We start from the raw sequence: 20,518 nt of genomic DNA on the forward strand, positions 1-20,518 counted from the left end.
TAGAGACTGGAAATATAAGAACAAGAGGGCCCAATTCAGACATATCTCTTCACTACTTGAGTGAAGTGAACTAAACTAGATACCATTTACCTAATGTCTAAAACGAAGGAATAGAATTATCATCCCACTTCTTTCAACTTCAAAACACTATTGCACTAATTGATCTAATCTTTTTCAATCTCAATGTAAAATGTGATTTTCCCCATTTCTAACTTGCAGCTAAGTTTTGTCTTTGATGGAAAAGTTGTTGTCTTTACTGCTAAAACTTTTGAACTGTATTAATGCAGTATCTTTTTTAGTTTAAAACTAAACATATTACAAAACATATGGATATGTTCTCCTAATTATTAAACAGTAATACTTAATCTCCATTGAGCCACTCTTCTAAACATACTACATGTCTTCTGTTAAAGCTTTACAACACCCAAATCAGCAATGGAGAAATGACATACTAGCAACCCATTTTTGCTATACCTCGGATAGACATTAGAGCTTGCATGATTAAGACTGCTTATTGAACACAGCAGTCAGAACACTGCCTATAGAGAACATTGCAGAATGGAGAATCTGAGTAGCACTTGCCACTTTGTGTTACTAACTTCAACTGTCAATAGGTTACATGTCCTCCGGCTACAAGAAAGGCTAGCAAATGAGTTTTTTACTTCTACCTTGGGGGGGACATAGACAAAAGAAAGAACATTTCTTAAATATATGTTTGGAGCTGGTGGGGAGCCAAAAACATGACAAATATGCACTACTGTGAGAAATAAAAATTACCGAATCCTTAGTCCCTGTATTAAATGGAGAGGCTGATTCATTTAAACATCAGGTCATGCATGCATGTTAAAATTACAAAGATTAAAAAATAGAACCAGAATGAGAAACTTCCCACCAATAAGAGGGGTTACTAAAATATTTAGTCAATATAGTTTGAAAGAAGGAAAAGAAGAAAAAATTTGATGACTGAAATTTCAAAATAAGACAGTAAAAAATAGGTCAAAATTTATCAATAATTATTGGTTAAAAGATAGACACACTGAACTTGTAGATAATAATTTTTAAATTCAGCTATATGCTACTTCTAAATCAAAAGATTGAAATTAAGGGGATTTAAAAATATATATTTTATATGTATGTGTATATATATAATATATAGAAATAAAATATATATAAAAGAAAACAATATATACCTCAAGGCAGAAACTGAATATAGCTGTATTATTATTTTTTGAAAAAGGAGACTTCAGGCTTCTTGAGCAAGGTGGCAGAATAGGAGGTCACTTGGTTGTATAACCCCCACAGCAATAAGAATTCTACTTTGGTGCATGAACAAGTCTTTTTGTGAGAGCCTGGGATTCAGGTAAGAAATTATGAGACCTCAGTGGATCCCAAGACCTAGGAGGGCCATTTTAAGAGTAGAAACCTGGCTGGGCACAGTGGTTCACACCTGTAATCCCAACACTTTGAAAGACTGAGGCGGGAGAATCACTTGAAGTTTGGAATTCTAGACTAGCCTGGCCAGCATGGTGAAATCCTGTCTCTACTCCATGGAAAAAAAAAAAAAAAAAAAAAAGAAGGCATAGTGGCACATGCTTGTAATCCTAGCTACTGAGGAGGCTGAGGCAGGAGAATCACTTGAACTTGCAAGGTGGATATTGCAATGAACCAAGATCGTCCCACTGCACTCCAGCCTGGGCAACAGAATGACTTCATCTCAAAACACAAAAACAAAAAAGAGAGTGCAGACCTGCATCCAGGTGGCAGACATACTAATCCTGCTCCTGGGTTCAGACTTGAAAATGGCCCCATTCCATGCCCTGTTTGGCCTTATGCCTGCTGCCAACACTATCCACAAGGGGTCCAGGAGAAAGCACACACACTAATGCCTCAGTCTTGGAAACAGACCTGAAAGTTTCTGTGTAACTTGACTTTTGCCCCCTTTGTCTGTGGTCCCAGCTTAGTACGACTCACACAAGGACCCCAAGAAAGATTTGCCCTTCTGTGCCACAAAGACAAGTATGCTGCTCTATCTCACCACACATCCTGAAATGGCCCTGTCTTGGATCCGGTCCCTGTTGCTGCAGTCTGGGAACTATCAGGAAGGTATAGAGATCTGCCAGATTTGCCCAACTGAGTCCCCAGGCAGGCTTCCCCGCCTCTGTCTCACAGCAGATCCTGAAGGACCTTGTATCAGACTCACCTGCTCTGTGCTGCCAGTAATCTCTCCCATCCAGAGAACTGATGGACTCACCTGTCTGTGCCACCATAAGAGGCATGCCAACCTCCATTCCACAGCAGATCCCTAAGGGGCCCTGAAGCTCAGCTTCCACCCTCTTGGCTACAGCCTGAGAGCAATCTTGACAAACAGTGAACTTCTGGGAGACACATCCATTTGTGCCAATGGGACAGGTTTTCTAGCCTCTGTCCCACAGAAGTTTTTGAAGAGGCCGTGATTCTCAGCTCCAGCTCCTCTCAGCTACAATCTAGGAGCAAATATGTTCTTTTCTATTTCAATTAGAAGGATCATAAACACTTTGTGTTCACATGAAATAAACAATATGGACTTAGAGTTTTACCCCAGAACTGTATTAGCCCTCCAGCCCCCTGTCAGAATACATCACAAAGAAGTCTCAATTTTTCTGGACATCCTCCAGAACATCACATTGATCTATTACAGTGATAATTCATGTTGATCAGGTCAGACGAGCAAAAAGTTACCTGTATTCCTGAATCTTTTGTAAGTCATGTGAGCTCCAGAGAGCAGAACATAAACTCTATGCCTAACAAACTTGCAAAATTGTAGGGGTTCATTGATCAGGAGCATACTAGGACATCTTTTAAACATGTTAAAAAGATAAATTGACTCTTGCAGGTTCTACCACAAAGAAGGAAGCATAACACCTGGTGGGCCCCTTGGAGCTTTAGAGGCTGCATATAGCACACCTGGAGGTAAAGCTCCAGCTCATAGGCCAGGTGATGCAAATGGCTGCTTAATTTGAATGAGGCTCAGAGAAGGAAAGGCTTCTGCAGCAGGTTCAAGCTTAGGCCATATGACCCAGCAGACCCTATAGTGTTGGAGGTATCCATGGTGCAAAAAGAAGCTATGTATAGTTTGTGGCAAAGCCCCTTGGGAGAACACTAGTGAAGACCTGTGAGGCTGTAGGCATGGACATGCCATCTGCAATGAGAATTATACATGTATTTTCAGAAACAACCACTGGTATATAAGTCCTTCCTGGTAGAGATGGAGCACCTGACTATAGGACATTAAGTAAATAATAGCCCATAGCCATAGTAGCCCATCATGAGCTGGATCTTGTCAGACCCACCCACTTATAAGTTGGGCAGTTGCAGCAAAATTCATCATAACTCTGAAGTGCAACATCTGGGATCAAGCTTGAGCAATATGAAGCCAAAGCAATCTGTTCTAACCAGTGTTCTCCAGAGAGACAGAACCGATAGGATACAGTGAGAGATCTATGAAAAGGATCTTATTAGGGGAATTGACTTACACAATTACAGAGGCTGAGAAATCCCACAATAGGCCATCTGGAAGCTGAAGAACCAAGAAAGCCGGTAGTGTGGTTCAGTCCAAGTCCGAAGGCCTGGGAATCAGGGAAGCTGGTGGTAACATTCTCAGTCCAAGGCTGAAGGCTGGAGAGCCTAGGAACTGCTGGTATGAGTCCTAGAGTACAAAGGTGGAAGACCTAGAGCTCTGACATCCACGGACAGACGAGCACTGCCAAGCTCTAGGAGAGAGAGTGTGCGAGAAATTCTCACCCTTCATCTCTCTCCAATCCATCTGGTCCCCCAGCCAATTGGATGGTGCCTGCCCACATTGAGGGCGGATCTTCCTTACTCAATCCACTGACACGCACCAATCTCCTCTGGAAATACCTTCACAGACACACCTGGGGCAGTCTAATCATTCTAATCAAAAGTAAAACCACCTGGGTTTCCCTTTCAGCAGAAGCAGAATGGGCTCAGTGCCTATTGAAACACTGAAAACAAACAATTCAACCTATTCATTTTAACTTCAACCTAGTCAAGTTAACACCACAAATCCTACAAGCTTATGAAAAGTAGCCCCAATTCCCGTGGCACCCACCACTGTTGTACCAGCAGCTTTCCCTCAGATCACGCCTAAGATTGTTTGGGGGCTGACTTAGTGTATGGGTGCATAATGGATGGTAGCTGAATTACAGCCTAATGCAGGGGTGCCCTGAGACAGTGGGGACAATAGGTAGGAAAAACTTTGTTAATTAACAAAGCTTCAAATTATATGTCTGGTCATCTACACTGTGTAAAAAGAAAAAAAGGCCTGAAGACTCACTGGCAGTGGAAAATGCTTTGGATGTTTGACATGGAAAAAAAGGAAAGGAAAAGATTGGAAAGAAAGCTACGGGAGGTATGAGATAGAGGCATATGGATGGACATATGGAAGTAGCACAGTGTGAATATTGTTATATCATATGTTAACACCCATGACAGAACATCCCCCATAAAAGAGGCATGAATTTAAAAGGATCCAGCTGGTGGTGTCAGCCAGCCCATATCATTGGTCACTCCAGTGCTGGCACAATGGGCATATGCACAAAGTGGCCTAAAAGGCAGATGTGGAGACCATCTCTGTGCCCAACAGAATGTGCTCCTACTAGATGACCTACCTAAGGCCAATGTCAAATGTCCAAACAGATAATAATGAAGACCAACGTTGAATCCCCATTTTGGCACCATTCCTTGAGGAGCCCACTGACCAGGTAGTGGCTTATTGACTAAATTTGGAAAGGCTAGCAGTTAGTTATCAAAAGAATAGACATTCAGAGTTTGGGTTTGTCTTTCCTGTATACAGGGTCTCAGCTAGCGTCACTGTTTGAAGATATACAGAGTGATCAATCTACTGGCAGAGGATCTCACCAAATACTGCAAAAGACCAAATGACCAACTTAAGAGCAAAAAAGCCTTTGCTTACCTGGCGCATACACAACCAGATGCTATATAATGTAATAAGAAGATGCAGTGAAAATGTTCTAACAAATTGCCAAAGACCAAACACGGCTGGCATCAGAATGTGTAGCTTCTGGGAGCTGCAGCTTGTCCTCCCTGAATCCCAGCACGTGTTCAAGGTGAAGATTAAGGGAAATCCTGAGAAAGCTTCCCTAGCAAAGTCACCTGGGGGAGAGGAACAATTGCCACTCTTAGAAATTCCAAACAGACCCATCTCACCAGTCTTCCTTAAAGAAAAAAGCCATAATCTTCAGGGGAAACAGAAAGAACAATTGTTACCTTAAGGCACTAGAAATCTCTTGCAACTAGGAAAAGGGAATTTAAAAAATAAAATTAAAAGCTCTACCTGGAGGCAGGGCAGGAATACTTGCTAGTCCCAGTACTACAGCTAGAAGAGGGATGAGAATGATTGCAAAGGCCACACTCCACAAGCTCATAGAGACTGCCAAGACTAAGGCTTAACGAGTACATTAGAGAACACCCTTCCTTCCCAGCTTCCCACCACCTAGGTAACAAACATTGAGTGAAAATCACAGTGGAACACAACTGAGAGAGTGGCAAGAGACAGATTCTCATCAGGGAGCAGACATTGAGAAGCACTCTCCGATAAATTAGCCCACACCTAAACATGTGGTATCACTAAAGGCATACAAAGCCTTTAATCACTGAGCATGACCATAGCAACACCAAATTTCAACCCAAACCCAACTTTTGACTAGATCACTACAAACTTTCACACTAAAGCTGTAGAGGAAGGAAAAGTATGCTCACCTCCAAGCATAAAATACACTTGCCTCAAAATCTGCTCTGCTATAGAACATGTCTGGCTTCCAACCAAAATTACAAGGCATTTGACAAGTTGAGAATAAACACAGCCTGAAGATACAAAGTAATTATCAGAACAAGACTCAGATGTAACCCAGATGCTATAACCAACAGGGAATTTAGAATAACTATAATTAATATGTTAAAGGTCCTAATAGAAAAGTTATACAATATGTAAGAAAACAGGGGTAATTTTAGCAGAGAGATGCAAACTATGGGGAAAGAATCAAATCAAATGTAAATACTAGAAATAAAAAACACAGTAACAGAGATGAAGTGTTCTATGCACTTCAATTTTCAGATCTCTAAAAATGAAATTTAGTTATTTAGCACTTCATACTTCTACCAATATGAAAGTTCAGACTGATTTGACCTATCAAGTGTTTTTAACTTACTAGTATCTCGTTTGGACTGCTTGAGTAATAAAATTAATAAAAACAAGAAAATCCAACATAAAGTTATTTTACTGACTCAGTAGTGTTTAAGACATGTGTATGTGTTTGTGTGTGTAATATGAAAATGTACCTTTTAACTTCATTAAATTTAATCAAAATAGCTTAATTAATTTCTTCATATAGCCCAATTTTGAGTAGACATGTTGGGGTGCAAAGACGGGAAAGGTCTTTGTGTCTGAAACTAAGAATGTTACTTATTCTATAAATTTCTGCATATCACGGAAGTATGCAACCTTTCAGGCAGCAATAATTTTCTATTACAGCCGAAGGTAAACTTCCTGGAGAATTCTGTTAAATTAAGTTGTTCTGTGAGAACACAATACTCCACATGATATAAAACAGCCTCCAGAAATTTACTAAATCGCTTTCTCATTAAGCTGTATTTTGGAAAGTATAAATGATCAACTTAAGCATTTCTACTCAGCAGAGTGCACATAAGACAAGATCAAGAAAAACTTGGATGACAATTCAATTAATGTTCTGTGGAATAGTGCTGTTAAAATACAATAATCATGCAAGTTTTGCCCACAGGTACTGCTGTTAATAATACTCTTTGTAATTTGTTAAGTGCTGACAGTGAGCAGGCACAGCCCCTGCCCTGGGACGCTATAATATAGAACTTAGACAGCCAAGGAAAGTTGAATAAACTATACCAGTTAATGTTAGGCTTTGGGGCTTAGGTCCATCTATAAATTTGTCTTTCTTTTCTCTTCATTTCCTCCCCTTTATTCTTGTAAAACATCTTATATAAAATAAATACTCTACTGTATATTTTTTTCAGGTTTCTCATAGCTAGTTTACATTAAATAATTCATGAGCTAATTTATAACATATAAAGTCCTTTACAATTGTTTAAGGCGGTATCGCTCAAAGTCCATGACAACTTTTTGCAGAAAGAATTTGACATTAAATTCATAAACATTGGTAAATAATGAAATATACTAATTACTAAAATTATCCTATCTCATTGTCAGTAAAAGGGTTCTATTTTATAATAGTTGGAAAACAAAAAAGAAGAAAAGAAGGAAATAAGACCCGTTAACAACACTATTTGTTCACAGTTGTTGATATCTTTGTTTCACCTAACAAGTTTTCTGTATTGTATTTGAAGTGGATTTTGTTCTAAAGTGAGTTTGCCTTAAGACGTTATTTTTAAAGTCTTTGTTTGAAGTAATCTCAAACATACATATGTATATTTATAATTTTAAACAAATCTTTTATTTAAGCACATAAATATAGAGTAGAATTAGACATTGAACATTTGGAAATCATGAGTTTGATATTAATTACTGTTTAGATAAACAGAAATACATTGTTACCTTCATAGACGAGAACTATACCATCACAAAGCCATTTAAACAAAAATCAAGATCTAGCACATATAAGTATGCTTCTAGGATGAAAATCCAGCTTATAATCTATCTTCAATTTTTATGAGCTTATTTATCCTGAGATAACATTTGAAAGGCTTTCCAGAAATAGGAAAGCACACGTTTCTGGTTCTAATTTAAATAGTCATATGTGAACTTAATGTAGTAAGAGGTATTCCAGCCAGGGTAGTTTCTTCTATGGATCAAGTATATTTTTGTTAAATTGTAAAAATTTAAAACAAATGTCTCCCAAGCTGAAAAAAAAATCCTCAAGGGCATCATCAGTCATAGGTTTAAAACACATGCCCAAATAATTAACAGCCAAATCACAGTAGAAAAAAATAAGAGCTTTTCCTGAACAATTTGTGGTATTATTTAAAGTCTTCTCTTACAAGGAAATTGTTCTAGAATGACTGAGTTTCTCTTTGCACTTTCACTCAATAAACATTAATGAGTCGATTATGTAAAAGTAAAGAAAAACAGAGACGCATTGAGCACTTTTGTGATTTTATCCTTTAAAAATTCTTTAGATTTTTTTAAGTTATAGAGAATTAAATGACATGATAGAAAATATTATTTAAAAAGCTTTCCTCTCCTTCAAGCTCTCTTTGATGCCCAACATACATTCCCATCTTTTCAGGTGTTTCAACAGTTTGTTGTCTATTCCCCAATTCCTTTCTACATACTCATACAAGCATATACACACACATCTCAAAGGAAATACTATGTGTACTGCATTATGAATTCATTAAAATATTGTGATATAATTTATACTCCTTTCCATATCAGTAGAAAATGTCCATTATTAAAAAGTAATCGAGAATTTTTCATAATAAGGTGAGCCATAAATTATTCATTCACCTACTGACAAATATTGTGGTTTTCCTCTAGTTTCATGCCACTATGAACAATGAGCAATAAACATCCTTGCACAATATCCCTATGTGCCCTGACTTATGTATCTCTAAGATGGGTTTCTTCAGGTAATACTTCTGAATCAGCAGCATGTGTCATTTAATTTTTTTAAAGATGGCCAGTTCCGTTTCCCAAGGGGGTTCAGCACGCACTTGCAGAAGCAAGGTATGACTACTCCCACCTCTCACATCCTCATTTCCACTGACTCCTGTATTCATTTTATTTCAATGGGTGAAAAAAAAATCAAATCAAGATGTTTTGGCTATAATCCATATTGTTCTCCATGGTGAAGTTGAGAAAATTTTCATGTGATTATTTCATGTATGCATTTCCTGTTCCCTCAATGGCTTATTGTATCCTTTACCCACTTTCCTTTTTGACTACTGCTCTTTCAAAACTAATTTATAAGAGCTCTTTTTACATTAAAGATATTAATACTTTGTTTTATGTGTTTTTCTTACTTTTCAAGTGTGATATTTTATAATACACACATTTTTAAATGAAGTATATTTTTTAATGACTTTTAGTTTTTCTATATTATTTCAGAAGGCTTTCCCAACCAAAGATTATTCAAATATTCCCTGATAACATAACATTTGTGTCACTTGCATATTAGGGAATCCACCATAATAGAGACTGTGTAAACTTTAGTAAGGAAAGCTGACATTTGAGAGTTTATGAATAGCTTCCATACATTGTCACCCATGATATTTGCTCGCACTCTCATTGATCAAAGACAAATAAGTGAAGAAAGAGGCTGGCAGATGTCTTCAAAGAGTACTGTCCTCTGTAACCTAAGAATGAGCACCTCTTTAACAGAGGGAAGTTAGAATGAATGGAAGTTAGAGATTATTTAGTCCACTTATTGAGTGGACTTTTAAGGAGTATGCATATGGGGCACAAATGTCTTCTACTCTAGGGCCACTTCAAAGTTCAGGTACATAATGCTTATGTGGGTTTCTTTCTCAGCATCCTTTGATTGGGTTCCTTCCTAATTTCTTACAACCTTGGGAAACCATAAACCTCTGTTCATTAATCAGTATAGAAACTTATTTCATACCATCCCTCTTTCCAGCCAGGTGGACAAAAAAGGTGTAGATTTGATATTCCGTGGGGGATCTTCAGGACTATCCTGGACAGGGCTGTAGCATTGCAACAATGCACTCGTGGTTTGTTGATGACAGCAAATTTCAGAGAAATCCATAAACAGAATTGTTTCTATTGCTGTAGATTTTTAGAGTTTAAGATAAAAAATTCCCAAATCCATAGCTGCGTATTAATTATTGGAGGCTATACTTGTTTGCCAAAGTAAAAAAATAAAAATCACATCTAGAATAGCAATTAACTTTGATTACACTTACAACATTCCATTATTATTCTCCAGGGCCATCTGTCATCTGCAAAGGTGAGTTAAGTAGGAATGTGGAAAAAAAAAGGCACCACTCTTGCATCTTCCAAGCCTTTTACAGAGGCACTAATCACCGCGGTTTCCTCAGTAATTCAGGGTTGCTTTGATTTATTATTTTGGTTTGGAGAAGGAGTTCTAATGGTTTACATTTGGTGTCTGATCACAATAGTTCTTACCTTATGTGTCAGGAAAACTCCTGATCTTCCAATTCCATAGTATTTCTATTCATAGTACGCATTCAGCAACTGGAGAAAAAGCATAGCATTGTGACAGAGATTGCAACATTTTTACCAAAATACATTTCCTGTTTTTCCTTGAGAACATGTTAGTTTATATTTCCTACCCTCCCTTGTAATCAGATTTTGCCAAAAGAATGTGAGCTGCCATTATGTGTGCCACTTTAAGGTATTTTGAAAACAGGTCTACTTCCTTTTGTGCCTTCCCCTTCCACAGGCTGGGTGCAGACAACAAGATTATAGGAGATGAGTAAACCCTAAGAAGAAAGGAGCTTGGTTCCTAAAGCATAAGGAACATTGCCTGGCTTGTTACAAAACTGTGATATAAATTTCTATGATGTTTGAACCACTTTATATTGTTTGTTACCATTGCCTAATGAATGCAGAAAATATATTTTTGTTGTGTTTCAGCTATATTGAGGATTATATTTGTTACTATCAAGAATACAGTATAGATTCAGGATTTCATTAGGCCTATCATATTAGACTCAGATCAAAATACATTTTTGACTTTCAGAAGTCCCCACTCAAGCATATAAATTGCCACAGATATTGAGTCTTCAGGTATTAGTGTGCTCGGAGCTAGTAAGCAACAATAAGGCCTAAAAGATCTGAGCAGTAGTCTACTCCTCAAAGCAAAGTGATCTTAGTAGTTCCAGGTTCTCTTCTGTCAGGCAAGGAGGAGGGTTCACTTACAATATTATCATCAGGTCTTCTCAGGGCTGTCCAGGTTTTCCTTCATTCAAGGGCCTGTGGACTATCTGACTGAGCCAGGTTTGAGAATTCAGTAATAAAACGATTATCTTCTCTTATAATGGGTGGTCAGACCTACAGGATATTTTTGTTTTCTTGTTCTGTTTTGTTTTTATGTTTTTTTTAACTCAGAAAAAATAGGTGGCTCTAGGAAGCTGCCTGTTCATTTTGCCTCTAACAAGCCTATGATATATTAGCAACCACCCAAATCTCTGTGGGTCAGGCCATTTGGATTCTCTTGCCAGTAACAAATCTACTTTGCCTCTGAGATTAAGTGCCACTATGTCACCCAGGATTTTAATTGCCACATTGGAGTCAGGGAGACCATTTCAACTGCATCCCATATCAGCACTGGCAGCCTCAAAGAAGAGCCACTAATGTATTTTTAAATATGCTGATAAGCCTCTCATCAACTCCTGTCATTTCTCAAGGCCTTGGAGAAAGGAGTAGTTTCTAGGCCTTCTTGAGAGTCATAAATTTCATATGATCAATGCTCTCTAGCATCGCAATCTCCTGGCCTTTGATTTTTTTCTTCACCAATACACCAAGGAAGTTCTGAACTGAATGGAAGTTAGGGATTATTTAGTCCACTCATAGAAAGCCCGTGAGTTTCAGCACGCGCTTTAAGCTGATAACTTTGAAATTTGGGCTTCTCATCGGCCTTTTGTAAGGCCATTAGAAGTAGATACCCGACCCCAAAATTCTTATATTCTATATGGCAAATATATGGTTGCAGATAATTCTGCTTTCAGTGCATTATTTAATTCCAGGAGATCGCAGACAATAATTTAAGGAAAATCTTTGTCATGATGTGTCATGGACTGACAGATTCTCAGTAACAAATATAAACAATATTCATGGCCTCCAACTCTAACTACATACAACTCCCTGGATTTTTCTGTGGTCCCTTTGACTGCAACCTGCTCCCCGATACTAACTTGTCTAAGTCATGGTTCTTACTTGTAGCAACAGAACTAGATTCCGGCTCACCTTGGCAAAAAACAGTTTAATGGAATGACGTCATTGTGTAGATTAAAGAATTGATGGAAGGCTAAAAAAAACCAAGCTGTGAAACAAGGAGAAACCACAGGAAGCTGTCATTATAGCCAAGCCCCTGCCGCTGGAACAGCTGGTAAAGATGCTGGTGCATTGTCTCAGGATACTAAACGAACTACTGGCACCATCACCACCACAATCCCTGGACAATCCTGTTGAGAGGAAATCTAAAGTGCTCTTACCTTTGTGTTACTTGTTTCAGATTTGCCACCTATGGACATTCTATTAGCTGAGGTCATAAACCTGTACCCCAGTGGATAATGAGAATGAAAACCTAGACTATTATAATACTCTAGTGGAAATCAATCCCCATTTACCACCCCAAACCAGCACAATTCCTACCTGTGGGATTCCTATAATACATGGGAAGGGGATTCCCATAATTCTCATCTGTGGGATTCACATAATGAGAAAGGAGGTCAAATAGTGGTCAGCCAAAACCTTAACAAATCAAATGTCACAATATCCTATCGACTTTAAATTCTATTTTCATTTCATGCTAATGGTTACCTTCCCATCTCTAGTCAATAAATAAAGGGAGTACTGTTCAAACTTTTTTTCTTTGCCAATGGACCCCTTTTTGTCTAAGAATAATTCTGATAACCATTTTTACTCACCCTTCTGTCTCTCTCTGTCTCTGTTTCTTTCTCTGTCTCTTACACACACACATACACATTTTGAATACCTGAAATAATCATAGAACTGTAAACAAAAAAGGCCTATATCAGTCTCATGTGAGTCAACCTTTTACCTCTGGGAAAACAGTGACATGGATATGGATGGCATTGTCTTTAGTTTCAGTCATTCAGTTATCCAATAAACATTTATTGATTATTTAGCAAATGAGGGCATTCCTTCTAAGACTTGACACTACAAATAGTGTTGGAATTAAGCATCTTGCTAACTGGGAGAAAGGTATCACATTGTATAATGCAAGAAGCTTAAGATTTGTGTCAGACACAGTGATTTTAAGTCTTCAGGTAATGATCATTATAGTGATGATCATTGGTACTCAGTGGGATGCAGCTCAAAGGAATGCAATGGAAAAGTCCAAGCAGGGAGCTCTTGGCCCTGGATCAGTATTTCTTAATCTTGGAATTGGAGTCTCAACAGTTCTGTGTAAATTATGAGTGAAACTTTCAGTAGCAATGAAATTCCTGTATATAAGATCTAAGTGGTATGTGGAAAGGCCTAAAATATGGCCTTATGTTTTCATAAAGCCAGAGAACTTTATTATAACATACTTTACTGCTTTGAGAATAACATACTTTATTGTTTTGAAGGTTGGGGATTCTCATTTTTAGATTTTTAATCTTGGCCTCTTTTACTATTGAGAGGATCTTAAATACCTATTTAGGCAGAACAAATTCCTATATTGAGTTTTATATGTAACCCAAACAAACCTGAGACAGCCATGTGCTACGCTCAGAAATAAAACGCAAGTCCCACATGCCTCCTCCTGTCCCAATAAGCATAGAAATAAATTTCATATGCCTTAAATGCATATACGCATAACTCATAACAAAACTTTGTAATAATCTCTTTTATTTATCACTTTTTCCAAAGCCCTTTTATCACTGCATAGAGGTTGCCCCTGCAACATTTTGTATTACTTTCTCGAAAATTTCAATAAAACTCTCAAAACTCAGTTTTCACAGACTATTTTCTTTCTTGTTCTTTTTCCTTCCTTCCAAGATTTTTTATTTTCATTTAAAAATATTGCTCTTCATACTAATAGGATTTGAAAGACCAGCTTTCATTCTTTTCACCCATTACTTGGCCCAGGTGCTGAGCAGGGAGGATTTAACATGTCCATTAGAAGGCAAAAGAGAGGGAAGCCTATATATATTTCTATCTTTTAATTTTGTGTGTCATATATTATTATGCTGACACTCGTCAATACATTTTTCTTTCATAATAGTCTGGAAGGCACAAAACTAACAGTGATTGTATCTAGGGAGTAGAATTTTGGGATGGTGAGGGGGTAGGACAAAGTCATGTATTGAAATGACAATTATTAGGTTGGTGCAAATGTAATTGCAGTTTTTGCCATTTGGTGCCATTTGCACCAGCCTAATATAAATAGATGCTATATCAGTGAAGACTGAATAGAAACACCATGTGCTATAATGACATAAAGCAGCAACGAGACCTAACTTGGTACTTCTGATGCTTGCGAAGAAGAAAGGTATGTGAAGAATAAGGAGGAGTTGTCATTGTTAATCTACAGGATGAGAAGAGACACGTTTCCATTAGAGGAAATGGTATGTATACACAGAGACAGGAAAAACTATAGTATGCTATAAGAGTTTAGAAAAATCCAAAAGGGAAGAATAGAATGTGATGGGACTGAAAATACGAAAGGACTGGGATCACGCAGGGCCTTTAGATTTTGTTAAGGAGTTTGAATTTTGTCCTGAGAGTAACTAGAGAACGATTGGATGATTTTAATCAGAGGATATTATTTTCATTTTAAATGATCACTATGGCCACAGAGTAAAGATTGGAATGTGGTAGAGCAAAGTGGAAGCAGGAGAAAGGTTAACAAAGTGTTGCAGTGGTACCACGGAAAGATGACTGCATCAGCTTAGTGCTAGAATCACTAGAGAGAGGTCAGGAATTTAGGAGCTAAAGAAAAGAAAAAGAGAACACATGGACACAGGGAGGGGAACAATTCACATCGGGCCAGTTGTGGGTTGGGGGGCAAGGGGAGAGCATTAGGAAAAATAGCTAATGCATGCAGAGCTTAAACCCTAGATGATGGGTTGATAGGTGCAGCAAACCACAATGGCACACGTAAACCTATGTAACAAATCTACACATTCCGCACATGAATCCCAGAACTTTAAAAAAAACACCAAAAAACCATGACTTGACTGGTTGGATGTGAGTGATAAAAAGATGCATGAGTTGGCCGGGTGCAGTGGCTCACGCCTGTAATCCCAGCACTTTGGGAGGCCAAAGCGGGTGGATCACCTGAGGTCAGGAGTTTAAGACAAGCCTGGCCAAGATGGTGAAACCCCATCTTTACTAAAAATACAAAAATTAGCCTGGTGTGGTGGTGGGCACCTGTAATCCCAGCTACGCGGGAGGCTGAGGCAGAGAATTGCTTGAACCCAGGAGGTGGAGGTTGCAGTGAGCCGAGATTGCGCCACTGTACTCCAGCCTAGGCAACAGAGTGAGACTCCGTCTCAAAAAAAAAAAAAAAAAAAAAAAAAAGCATGAGTCAAGGATGGCTTCTTAGGTTCATGGTTCGAGCATTTGGGTGGATGATACTGACTCTCACTTACCTGTGGAATCTTGAGGAAGGTCCCTATTCCCTTAACATTTAGTCACTAATGGCTAAAAATGAAACACTGAGAGTGTCACATATTTAGCTTAAGTCTTTCTGTAAATAGAGTCATGGAGATATAATTTATATACAAAACATTTAACCATTGTGAAGTGTACAATTTGAATGATTTGTGAAAAATATATACAGTTGTGTAATGAGTACCTTAATTGTGATAAAGAAGATTTTTATCACCTAAAATAGTTCCCTCATAGCCCTTTTCCCTCTTTGCCCCCAAGACCATCCCTAGCTCCTGGGACTGAACTGCTTTAATTACTTCAGTATTATCTTTTCTCCACTTTCATATAAAGGGAAGCTTCTTTCACTTAGAATAATGCTTTTGCAATTCATCCATTTTTGCGTGCATCAGTGGTTCTTTTCTTTTCATTGCTGACTTATGTTCTGCAATCTACTACAATTTGTCTGTCTATTCATCAGTTGATTGACATATAGGTTTTTAGTTTGGGGCCATTATAAATAAAGCTGACATAAAATTCACATGAAAGTCTTGTGTATACCTACATTAATTTTTCTTGGGTAAATATCTAGGAATTGTGTTGGTGAGTTGTTGGGTAAATGTATATTTAAGAATCATAAGAATCTGTCAAACTGTTTTCCAAAGTGTCTATGCTAATGCTTTCACATGAACAATGCATGAGAGTTTCAGGTGTTCCACATCCTTGCAAACATTTGGTAATGTAGATAATTTTTATTCACTCTAATAGGTGTGTAGTGTTGTCTCCTTGTGGGTTCAATTTTCATTTAACGTGCATTGTCCTAGTTACTAATAATGTTGGCTACCTATATACAAAAATATGAACCTTGATGCTTATCCTACCTCATTTATCAAAATTAGGTCAAAATGGATAATAGTCCTAAAATTAAGATTAAAAATTTTAGACCTAGAAAAAAAGTAGGAGAAAAGGATTTGATCTTGGCTTAGGAAACACTTCTTAGAAAACCAGAAAGATGTTCTATAAAGGACAAATTAATAAATTGGGCTTCATCAAAATTAAAAACTTTTGCTCTTGAAGATATCATTTAGTAAATAAAAGGCAAGCTACAAACTAGGACAAAATATTTACAAACTATGTATCTGTTAAAGGATTTTATTGAAAATATCTACATACAGTCATGCGACACTTATTGATGAAAAATTACATTTTTATTTATTTATTTTTTGAAATGGAGTTTGGCTCTCGTTGTCCAGGCTGGAGTGCAATGGCGTGATGTCAGCTCACCGAAAGCTCTGCCTCCTAGGTTCAAGCGATTCTCCTGCCTCCGCCTCCCAAGTAGCTGGAATTACAGGCACCCGCCACCATGTCTGGCTAATTTTTTATATTTTTAGTAGAGACGTGGTTTCACCATGTTGGCCAGGCTGGTCTTGAACTCCTGACCTCAGGTGATCCACCCATCTTGGCTTCTCAAATTGCTGGGATTACAGGGATGAGTCATGGCACCCAGAAGAGGATACATTTTGAGAAATGCATCATTAGGTAATTTAATTGCTGTTTAAACATCATAGAGTGTTCTTATACGAACCTACATGATGTATTCTATGACTCACTTAGGCTGTATGGTATAGCCTATATCTCCTTTGCTATAAACCTGTACAGCATATTACTATACTAAACACTGTAGGCAATTGTAAAATAACCCTAAGTATTTGTTTATCTAAACATACCTACACAGAAAGGTGAATTAAAAATATGATATAATATTATGGGACCACTGTCATATATGTGTTCTGCTGTTGACTAAAATATGCTTATATGAGGTACATGACTGTATATGTCTTCTTGTTTGCATAGGTTTTGAGGAGAAGTTTGCTGTCATTCTTAACTTTGTTTCTATAGATAATGTGCTTTTCACATTTTCTATTTCCTTTCTGTTTTTAGCAATTTGCTTAAGATATGCCTTGGCATAGTTTTATTAAGTATGTTATGCTTGCATGTATACATTATAGTTTTCATCAAATTTGGAAAATTTTCAGCCACTATTTTTTCAAATAGTTTCTCTTCCCATTTCCATTTCTCCTCTTCTTCTAAAACTCCAATTACTCATATATTAGATATCTCGTTATTATCCCACAGTTTACCAACACTCAAGTCAACTCTTATCTTTTTCTTTCTGTGCTTCACTTTGGATAGTTAGTTTCTTTTGCTATGTCTTCAAGTTCACAGATACTTTTTTTGGCAGTATCTAATCTGCTGTCAATACCACCCAGTACATTTTTCATGTAAAATATTGTATTTTCCATCTCTATAATTTCAAATTGGGTCTTTTCATGTCACTCTTGATCAGGTTCATGCTTTCCTCTATCTTCATATACATTTACAGCATATCTGTAATAGCTGTTTAATGTTTTTGTTGGCTTATTTTATTACTTTTGTCATGTCTGGATCTGTTTTTACTAAGTGACTTTTCTCCTTGTTATGAGTCATCGTTTTCCCATGCTTGGAATTTATAATTGGATTTCCAGAGAATGAAAACTTTACATTGTTGTTGTTGTTGTTGTTTTAAAATATTATTATTCCTAGCCAAGTGTGGTGTCACATGCCTGTACCCTAGCCCTTTGGGAGGCTGAGACAGGTGGATTGCTTGAGTCCAGGAGTTTGAGACCGACCTGGGCAACATGGCAAAACTCCATCTCTACCAAAAATACAAAAATTAATCAGGCATGGTGGTGTATGCCTGTAGTCCCAGCTACTCAGGATGCTGAGGTGAGGGGACTGCTTAAGCCCAGGAGGTCAAGATTGCAGTGAGCCATGATTGAGCCACTGCACTCCAGCCTGGGCAACGAAGTGAGACCCTGTCTAAATGAAAAAGTATATATCTATATATATAATAATTATTATTATTATTAAGTAAAATGGACCTTGTTCTAGCAGGAAATTAAATTACTAGGAAACAGATGAACCATTTTGCAGCTATCTTTTAAGCCTTGTTGAGATAGGCCCACATGAAACCTTAATTACAAGGCTAATTTAATTTTATTACTAAGCAGATGCTTTTCTAAGAACATTATCTAATACCCCTTGTATTATGATGACCTTCCACTCTAGCCAGTTGGAACTCATCACATTTGGAGTATTCTTTGGCCTTTAATGCTTTATGCCTCCCCATCCCACCACTCACCCTATGCTGTAGCTGGTTTCTTCACATACATATAGAAATCAGAACATAGACAATTAATTCAAAGTTCTTCCAGAAAACATCCAGAATTCTCCCTTTCTCTCTGTGTCATAGCGAATATTAGAGACATCTCAATTGGTTCAATTTACATTATCCTGACCAAACAAATTAAAATTGATCAAACTTTCCACCTGATGGCTGCCAAAACCATTGCACCCAGCTCAGCTACAAACAATAGCAGGGCTTTCAATGGAAATTTTAAATCAGTGGTACCAAAACACTGAAGCATTTCTTTGATGAATTGCAAAAGGAAATGGAATTTGGCTTCCCCAGTAAAATCCTGAAGACAAAGCACAATCAAAGCAATGGCTACCAAGAGGGGGAAGTGGTCCATTCAAAGCAAAAGCAGACCAGTTAAGAGCAAAGGTCATGGCAATAGTTTTTGAGATGCTCAAGGAATTTTGCTTGTTGACTTTCTGGAGGGCCAAAGAATAATAACATCTGCTTATTATAAGGGTACTTTGAGAAAGCTAGCTAAAGCTTTAGCAGAAAATCTCTGGGAAAGCTTCACCAGAGTCCTTCCCCAAATGACAATGCTCCTGCTCAGTCCTCTCATCAAACAAGGGCAATTTTGTGAGAGTTTTGATGAGAAATCATTAGGCATCCACCTTACAAGTCCTGATTTGGCTTCTTCTGATTTTATTTTCTAACCTTCATCTTTAAAAGGCATTCAATTTCCTTCAGTTAATAATGTAAAAAAGACTGCATTGACATGGGTAAATACCCCACAGCTTTCAGTTCTTCAGGGATGGGGTAAGAGGCTAGTATCATGGCTTACAAAAGTGTCTTGAACTTGATGGAGCTTATGTTGAGAAATAAAGTTTATATTTTTTTATTTTTGCCTTTTACTTCCATTTTCCACATACTTTTTGAAGTTCTCTAGTAATTTATGGTCAAGGCAGACAATGATGGTTTTAAAAATATGTCCACAAATTCTTTGATATTTCCCCATTTGAATGTGGGCTGGACTTAGTGACTTGTTTTTTATGATGAGAATATGATAGAAGTGGTGGTATGTCACTTTCAAGATTAGGTTTAAAAAGACCATGGCTATATTTTGGGTGCTCTCTCTCTCAGATCACTTGTTCTGGGGGAATGCATGTAATGAGCAGCCCTATGGGAAAACCTGTGTAGCAAGATGCTGAGCTTCCTGTCAATAACCAAGTGAGTTTGAAAGCAGAACCTCTTCTTCCAGTTAAGTCTGCTGAAACTATAGCTCTGGCCAAGAGTTTGACTGCAAACTTGAGAGACAGCCTTAATCAGAAATACCTGGGCTTATCCAGGCTCCGATTCCTGACTCTCAGAAACTATGTCAGATGATAAATGTTTGTTGTTTTAAACTGCTAAGGTTGTTATGTAGCAATAGATAACTGATTCACTCTCTGTGTAGTTCCCTCCTTTCTGATACTCTGCCCTATAAATTCTAGCCTCCTTCTCTGCCTCCTCAACTCAGCTTGTCTTCAGGGCTCTGTTTGGCTTTCTTCTCTCTGTGTTAAGTCCTGAAACTGCCTCCAGGTTGTAAGCTGGGGAAATTGTAGTGATCAATTCATTTACTTCTCTTCTCTCCTAAGTCATAACCCTAGGCTGCCTGTTGTCCAATGTCTAAAAACTTTTACTATGTTTTCTAATTTCCTAAGGTGAGAGTTAACTATGGTCCCTGTAATTCCATTATGGCCAGAACTAGCTTAGGACTTGATGTCAATTTAGATGTGAGTTCTACTGGGAGTTGGTATCTTCATGGAACTCAGTGAAAGGGTTCTTTGTATTTTCTCAAGATTTTAAGAATTTGCTCGGGGGAGGGCGGGTGGATTTAAGATTAGCTTAGGTTAATTTTAACCTAGGGTAAGATTAGGTTGTGAGGGGCTTAGTACCAGTGAGTAAAGAGAATAAGGGAGATTTGACAGCATCAAGGCCAACTTTCTATATGGAGAAGCCTGGATTATAAATGGCAATATGAGCACCAAAAC

Source organism: Pan paniscus, chromosome 4 (assembly GCF_029289425.2).
Source record: "Pan paniscus chromosome 4, NHGRI_mPanPan1-v2.0_pri, whole genome shotgun sequence".
NCBI lineage: Eukaryota > Metazoa > Chordata > Mammalia > Primates > Hominidae > Pan > Pan paniscus.